Source organism: Gekko japonicus, unplaced genomic scaffold, assembly GCF_001447785.1.
Source record: "Gekko japonicus isolate JY-2015 unplaced genomic scaffold, Gekko_japonicus_V1.1 scaffold543, whole genome shotgun sequence".
NCBI classification, from domain to species: domain Eukaryota; kingdom Metazoa; phylum Chordata; class Lepidosauria; order Squamata; family Gekkonidae; genus Gekko; species Gekko japonicus.
The window spans coordinates 528404-537165 of NW_015160225.1; positions in this window are offsets into that span (position 1 = coordinate 528404).

An 8762-nucleotide genomic window follows, 5' to 3' on the forward strand; every position below is an offset into this window, starting at 1 on the left:
ACTCTCCCCTACCTGCCTTCCAAATTTGGTCAAGATTGGATTTACAAGGTTTGAGTTATGGCCCCCCCAAAGAAGGTGCCCCCAGGAAAGTGCTTTCTGGGGAAATGACAGGTGCAGGTCCAGGAGTGTACAGAACAGACCCTGTGCAAGCTAAAGAGTTCAGACTCACAAGGGGACCTCTCACTGATGCTCCTCTGTATGCCTTCCCCCAAGAAGATGCCCCCGGGAAAGTGCTTTTGAGGGAAATGGCAGTCACAGGGTCAAAGGTGCATAGGATGGATCCCCATGCTCGAAGACCCCCCCCTCAGCCAAGTCTCTAAAGGCAGGTTCTGAAGGACAGAAAGGCAGACATCCCCAGAGTTTCGACAGAAGCTCCCCAAAGTAAACCCACGGCAGCTTGGCAAGCACCCTAGCCACACGTGCTACTCCCAAGGGCTATCATTCCAGTTGGGGGGAGGTCTATCATTCCAGTCCCAGAACTCTTCTGCTATTCCCAGAGGCCCGTCAATCCCCTTTGGGGGCTATCATTCCAGCCCCATAACACTTCTGCCACTCTCAGGGACTGTCATTCCACTTGGGGAACTGTCATGCCAGTCCCAGGGCACAAATTCTATTCCAGATAACTGTAATTCCACTCTGGGACCTGTTATTCCAGCCCCAGAGCAGTTTATCTGGGCCCAGAGACATTAATTGAAAATCCACCCTGCATTTTCATTGCAACTATTTAGTACTGTAATGTATTGCAATGGAGCCCATGCAAATCAGTTGGCATACCTGACTTCCATTATCTTCAATGGGCCTTCAAGCCTCTCCCATTGTTTTCACTGTTTCCAATCCTGCCATTCCTTTAATACATTCCCAGCACAAACAAGGGAAGCCTGCCAACAACTCTCACAGCCTCTCCACCCCCCCCCCCCCCCTCAACACCACAGACCCACACCACAATAGAAACACATGTTGAGCTGGCAGGGCAACCATCAAGTCTCCAAAGGCAGGTTCTCAAGGGCAGAAAAGCAGATATCCCCAGAGTTTCAAAAGCCCCCCCCCCCCAAGTAACATCACGGCAGCTTGGCAGAGACCCCTTGAAAGCAGTGGGAGGGAGCAGCAGCAGGGAGTTGGGACGTCCCCCCTCACCCTATGAATCACTGCGGTCATAGTCCTCCTCTCAAAAGAGTGTTAGCAACTGCTGGTGTCTGGGAAGTGCTAACAACTCTTTTGCCTCTGTGGAGAGCCCCAGGAACAGATCAGAGGAAGATGACTCCAAGACCCCTGGTGATATCCTGCTAGGGCCAGGCTACAGTGGACTGGCAGGATGGGTTTGGTGCCAGGGCATGGGGGCCTGTGGTACGCAGGGGGTGGAGGACTTCTTCCCTTCGTTCACCCTTATGGCACACACTGGTGTTCACAATTATGAGGGGTGGGAGGGTATAAATGTGGGTCCTCAGCTGAGGCACCCAGTAGCTAAGCCTCAGTTCAGAGCCCTGAGTCCACCTAACACCCAAACCACACCAGGGGAGAGGTGTTCACAATCTGGAGGAGTGGGGGGTATAAAAAGACCAAGGTTCAGATCCCCATCTTGCGATGGAAGCTGACTGGATAATTTTGGACCAGTCACATACTTTCAGCGAAACCAACCTCACAAGGTTGTTGTGCAGATAAAAAGGAGGAGAGAATAATATAAACTGCTTTGGTGCCCACTGTGGAGAAAGACTGTAATTTTCCTAGGTAGAGGCTGTGGGGGAGGGGGATGGAGACAGAAAGCTGAAGACAGAGAGACAGATAAAGGTAGGTTGGCTGTTGGGTGGGAAGGAAATAGGGTTGCCAACTCCAAGTTGGGAAATTCCTGGATATTGGGGGGGGTGGAGCCTGGGGAGGGGGGGATTTGAGGAAGGGAGGAACTTCAGACCAGTTATAATGCTACAGACTCCACCCTCTAAACCAGCCATTTCCTCCACAAGATCTACCATTGCCAGCCTCCAGGTGAGGACTGGAGATCACCCAGAATTACAACTGTTGTCCAGGTGACAGAGATCAGTTCCCCTGGATAAAATGGCTGCTTTGGAGGGTTGAGTCTACGGCATTATACCCTGCTGAGGCTGCTTGCCTCCCCAAGCCTCACTGTCCCAAGGCTCCACCCCCAAATCTCCAGGAATTTCCCAACCTGGAGTTGGCAGCCCTAAGATGAATTGATCTCTGTAGCTGGGAGATCTGTTGTGATTTCCAGAGCACTGCCACTGTTGCTGTGGGGGGAGAGGAAGCAGGTGGGTGGCTGGGAGCACTTCTACCACTGCTGGTGCTGCTGTGCAGGGTGGGGGAGGAAGCAGGCATGAGGCTGGGAGAGTGATGGGGCAGAAAGAGAGAATGATGGAGTGGGGGGCAGAAAGCATGATGAGGTGGGGGAAAACAGAATGATGAGGGGGCAAAAAGAGAGATGCATGGAGGATAAGATAGTAAAAAGGGGGGAGAAGCGAAAAAGAGTGTGAGAGAAGTAGGGGGAGAAGGGAGGAAGCAAAGGAATGGGATAACTGTCCTGCAAGTTTCTTGCGGGTCCCCACTTGTATTATTATAATGTCTAAATTAGATCTGTTACATGTCCTTTGCATGAGCATTTCTGCAATAAGAGCTTGAACATCTCCCTTTTATGACAGGCAAAAAAGATCAATGGAAAAGAACAAGAAATGTGAGGGTTTTGCACATCTTGGTCTCTCCAATATAATATCTTGTTAGATAGGTACGCCGATTAACTCCTCTGAGAGTATGTCCTTGCAGTGATTGAGGTGATGGAAATAAATTAAAATACAGATATGTGGACACATGACAGCCCTCTCTGAGTAGGGGTGTCAAGTCCCATCCAGAAGATCATATCTGCTTTGTTAACACATTTGCAACTATGAAAGAGGGTGAATGCATGAGATTCCCCTCTACAGTTTTGTCCTTGCGCTTCTCCCTTCTCCTTTAGGTTAACAAAAGAGTCCTTTGCAGGTTAGCAGGAGCTGGTGAGTGAATCAGCGTCCACAGAGGTGAGAGAAGAGATGAAGCAGTTATGCCCACTACAATAGCCAAAGGCTCTGATCCCACTAGAGAAGGCCACTTGCTCACACACCTGCACAAATATCTGCATGTCTGTTCACAGAGTCCAGTGCACCACATGCAGAGAGAAAGCCACATTGGGTAGCCAGGGCAGTAAAGCTGGTTGCAGGCAGGAAAGCAGGGTGGGGTGGGGTGGTAGAATTGAGTCACGCTGCCTCCATCACACCTGTTTCCTCGGGGCCATCAGGGCCCCTCATGTACCGCAGGGGCTCGGCCCAGGCAACAGCTCCTGAAGGGAGAGCCCAGCCCCTGTGGCAGCAGCGCCCACCGGGTTGAGCTGCTCCAACCAGCCCATGAACCTGCTGGTGCTGAGGACTCCATTAGGCAGGTAGGCAAAAAGCTGGAGGGGACCCCAGTCTCCGTGAGCTATCGGAGCCAAGTAGGCTCTGAGGCAGAGGGAGGCAGCCTGTGCTGGAGCCCCTGACTGGGCAGAATGGCTCCTCCTGGGGGCAGGGCACATTTGGGAGGGGGCATCACCCCAAGGGCCCCAACAGTAGCTACAGGCCTGGGCTACAGTCTTTTTCACAGCTGTAAAGAGAAACTCATTAATCTCTAGATTGTGTCTTGACAGCCCTATCCGCACGTTTAATAAAGTAACAGTTATATGTTAGGGAACTGGTCACTTCTAAAAAGAAAGATGCCCAATTAAGATTAAATCAAAACAAAGAGTTAAAATAGTTAAAACAAGTGCATATCTGAAAACTCTGTCTTGTCGAGCCTGTGAGCACCTCTAGAATTTTATGAACAGTCAGTGTAGGTAGGCCACTACAAAGTAGTTGCCATGTATGTGTACCCAGTTACAAAGTTGCAGCCATAAGAACCGTAGCCAGTCACAAAACATTGGGAGGTTTCAAGTGTTATCCCATGATAGAGGCAGCTGTTTCGGAATGGTTACTTCCAGAAGACACAAAGGTGAAGCCTCCTGGGCACTTCCGTCTCCAGTGAAGTGGGGGACAGCCAGGGCTGAGTCTTTGTTTTGGGGAAGATATGCTTTTGGAAATGGATGCCATGGCACCAATGGGTGCCATGTTGAGGATCGCTGCTTTAGCAACTTTTCTTTCCTGACTGCAGAGTGTTCTTGAGTATGTCACATTAAAGTTGTTTAATGTTCCATTCTGTTTCAGTCTGTGCCTCTGTTTAATGTAACAAACCCTCAAAGCACTGCCTGCTAGCCACCATTTAAACATAATTTAGTTTTAGTGAAGTAAATAAAACAAAAGAAGGTATAACATTCTGACAGAATCTTCTGTTAAAGGAGGATTCTCTTAATCAAAGGGATTGCAGATGACAGGGTGATGTGGATAGCCACACTGACTCTTAGGTTTCTGAACACAGCCCATCAGATTGGATAATCCCTGGTATTTTTAAGGCATTCTGAGAACTTTGTGGAAAACACAATCACCAAGGTAACATATTGTGTGACTGTCATATCCTACGTATGAGTAAAGTCTCAGATTGTTCCATCCCGTTCTTATTGTTTGCTTTCTAACTCGAACACCAAGCTGGGCAGATTTGGTAGAGAAGGTTTATTTTGTTGTTCCTGTACCTGCACTATTTTTTGGTGTGCTGTTGTCATGTGTGCAGAAGGTGTTATTTATTGATTGCAACTTTGGCAGCTATTAATGCTCAACTTGTCACACACACTCAGACACTTAGTTTGAAAATGTCCTCCTCTGATTAAATTCTTTACTTCTATGTGAATTTACTGATTCTTGAAGCAATTGGTAGTGGTTTGCAGCAGCGGCTAAAATACGGTCAACCCCCCCCCCCCCCCCAGTCAACCCCCCCCCCGCCCCCGGTTACCTGAGTGGGATGAATGGCAACTCCCACAAGGCTCTAGACCTGGACTGTTCAGCTGCCATCAGACAACCAGTAAGAACACGTTTTCCCACATGAAATTCTTTATTTCTACTGTGACCTTAGTTATTCTTTCTTTAAAAAAAAAAAAGGATGGCAACAGCACATGGCCGTAGTGCACAGCAGCAGGGCAGGCTTGAGCAGATATCTCAATTATCCCATCAAACAGGTTCAAGTTGTTTGCATGTGAGACAATCGGTCTGGCTGACATGAAGGTACTGTGAGCCAAACCAGCAAGTCTTTGAAGATGTCTAGCTTTGTTCCTCTCCATGAAATATATGGGAGTCTGATTACAAGGAACTCTGATATACAGTTTCCTTGTACTGCTTTGCCTTCAGCTGACACAGTTGGGCTAGAACTCCATCACAGCAGGATTGTTTTAGTTGGGCTGAAAAAAATAAGCAGAATTGGAGGTTAATGAAATGACATGAAACATTCATCTGACTTTTCACCTGTTACAGGCTGTTGAAAAAGAGTATTTCCCTGCACTCTAGAATGCTAATTTTAATTACATATTTATTTATTCAGTTCATTTATAATTTGCCTTTCTCCCCAACAGAGACTCAAAATGGCTTAAAACATTCTCCATGTCTCCATTTTATCCTCACAACAACCCTGTGACATAGTTTAGGCTAAGAGTATGTGAATGGCACAATCCCAACCAGCAAGCTTCAGTGGTAGAACTCCCATGTGCTATTCTGACCATTATACCACACTGGGTCTAGACTCCTTTAAATGAAATGAAAATGCCAATTGGTATGATCAATATGCAAAATACGGTCTCCTTGCTTCCTTTTCATTTTGTGTTAGATCCTGTATTTTTCTCTTAAAAGCCATTGGTGTCATGTTTTCAGGGTATTATTAAGTGCAAAAGATTCCTTTTTGACACTGAGAGAACGCATTCTACCCACTCTTGCCAATTTCCCGTCTCTACTGTTGCTAACTAGCATCATAATTTATCTGGGCTACGAAGGCTATAATCCTGTGCTTGCTTACTTGGAAGGAAGTCCTGCTGAAACTGCTGAACATGTACAGGATTGGGCTGCAGATGTTTCACAGTACATAGTGAAAGCCAGTCTCTGTACTGAACAGGATAGCAACTAAGTGCCATGCTAGAATGAGGTGGAGGAGTGCTGGCATATCTGGTAAGACCCTGGCATTGCACTCCACCGGCACCATGCTGGTGTTAATTTGGTGCTAGTACAGCTGCAGCAATGTAAATATCAGAAATCAACAGTACTGGAGCATGGATATAAGAGCAGGGCTAGGTCAATCTCCTAAACCCCCTCAGACTGGGCCATGTTCCTACTGCTGGTGTAACAGTGTGCTGGTAAAGACTCTGGTGTAAGTATAAACCCTTCCAGTTCACTCCAATGGACTGGAAAACATCCTCTTCTCTCACACCCACAAAGTGGCCATGAGGGGCTGATAGCAGGAAAATGGCATAAATATTGGCAGGGCATTCACAACCTTTTCTTTGCACAGCAAGAAAATGCACATCTTCTCCAGTGGTCCTGGCAGTGGGGCAGTCCTTTACTCCTGGGATATTAGCTCCTCCCTCGAAGGCAGGGCCGGCCGACTCTTTTGGTCCCTGAGTGGGAGGGGCTTATCCTCTACTCCCCAGTCTGTCCGGCCCTGCCTTTGAAGCAGGACGCAGGTCGACGGCGCGCAAGTAAGAAGAGAAGAAAAGAGAAACCTAAACGTGGAAAGGGCAGCAGCAGGTCCCAGGTACTACCGCCCCTTTAGGGAACGTGGCCGGGTCTGCTGCACAGAAAAGGAGCCCTTCCGTCCGACATAGCCGGGAGATCCTCGGCAAGCCCGGACGGGTCCCTGACTCTCGGGGGAAGAGGTCCCCCCCTCCCCTGGAAGGAGCCCGGGAGTCGCGGAGAGCCAGGGAAACGCCAGAGAGAGACGCGGGATTCGCGATCCTCCTGGCAGGTTAGGAACCCGGTTCCCTCTCCCTCTACAGCAAGGAAAAGGCGGGGAGAAGACCAGAGTTCCTTTGGCGCCTAAATTGTCTGAGTCACGGTAAGGTTAGGCGCTGTGCAAGGAGGGAGGAGTAGAGGGGGGAGGTTTTTCCCCGCAGGCCTTCTCCCCCGTTTTCGCCCTGCATGTTGTCTCCCTCCTCCACGCACGTGCACCTATATTTGTACAGGCTAACACTAGGGGACTGGGGTTCTTGAGTATGCCTGCTGCTTACTACCCTTCTTGGTTGTGCAACCTACACACCAGGGGGACACCCTGGGTGGGGACAGACCAAGGGTACTTTTGATAAAGCGCGGCTGTGGTAAAAAGGCGGGAACAGCCATTTTCACAGGCTCTTTTTACTTTCACTTTCCCAGAACCTTAAAATGGAAACCAGAACTTGTGAATTTGTCCTAGCTAACTCTCCAGAACAGGATCCCCAAGCAGGGCAAGAATTAAGATCTCCAGAGGAACATACTGAGGTTGATTTGCTGACCTGGATTAGGTCAGAAATAAAGAAAGAATTTAAAGACCTGCGGAAGGCAACTCGCCATAGGGGATCCAGTGATTCTTCCCCAGAGCGAGATAGAAGGCCCAAAAGTCACTCCCAACACAAAAGGAAAAAAGACAGCAGGCCAACATCTTCTCATAACCCCAAAAGAGCTAGAAGGGGAGAGGAGAGCCCGCCTTCCAGGGAACATAGTCCACTCTTGAGTGACTCTGACTCTGAGCCCTCCGGGTCTTCTTCAAATAGGGAGGAGGGCGAACTTTCATCAGAGGAATCAGAGTCGGTACCCACTGCTCAATCTAGGCTTTTCCCCCAAGAGATTTATGGCAAATTATTGCCAAAAGTGTTAAGGAAACTTGAAATCTCTTACACTCCTAAAACAACAGAGGAAGAGGATACAGATTTTCCTACTGGGTCAGAACAAACCTTACCAAAGACAGGAACTAAACCCACCAGGGTGCCCCTACCAGCAACGTTTTATTCTCTCATCAAATCAGAATGGGACCGTCCTGCCAAACCTAAGCCTAACCATCCTATGTTTTCCAAGTTCTACTCTCTCATATCAGAGGCGGCAAAGAAGATTAAACTACCAGTGGTGGACGACCCAGTCAATAGCCTGGCTTCTACATCTGTCCTACCTATGGAAGAAGACGGGTTCTCAAAGGACCATAGTGACAAACGGATCGAGCAAGCCCTGCGCAGAGATTTTGAGGCCTCAGACAATTCTCTTCGGGCCTCGGTCACTGGTTCACTTTTCGCCAGAGCAGCGTACGCATGGGCCTCGGACCTCGCCACAGCAGATAGTGGCATTCCCAAAGATCTCAAAGATGAAATCAAGAAAATAGCCCTAGCAACGGCCTTTGCAGCTGATGCATCTTTAGATGCTGTGCAGCAGTCAGCAAGAGCCATGGCCTCAAGCGTCACAGCACGAAGAAACAGTACGCATGGTCTCAGGACCTCGCCACAGCAGATAGTAGCATTCCCAAAGATCTCAAAGATGAAATCAAGAAAATAGCCCTAGCAACGGCCTTTGCAGCTGATGCATCTTTAGATGCTGTGCAGCAGTCAGCAAGAGCCATGGCCTCAAGCGTCACAGCACGAAGAAACGTGTGGCTACGCAATTGGGACGTTGATCCGTCAGCTAGAGCGAAGGTGGCAGCTGTACCCTTCAAAGGTGCAAATCTTTTTGGAGACGGCTTGGAGAGGTACCTGGTAGAAGATAAAGATAAGAAGAAAGTTCTACCATCCAAAAAGAGAGACAGAAAATTCAAAAGAAAATTTCAGTCCTTTCGGGACTCCAGACGTGATTCCAAACCAGGCTACAATAGAAGCTTTAAGGGAC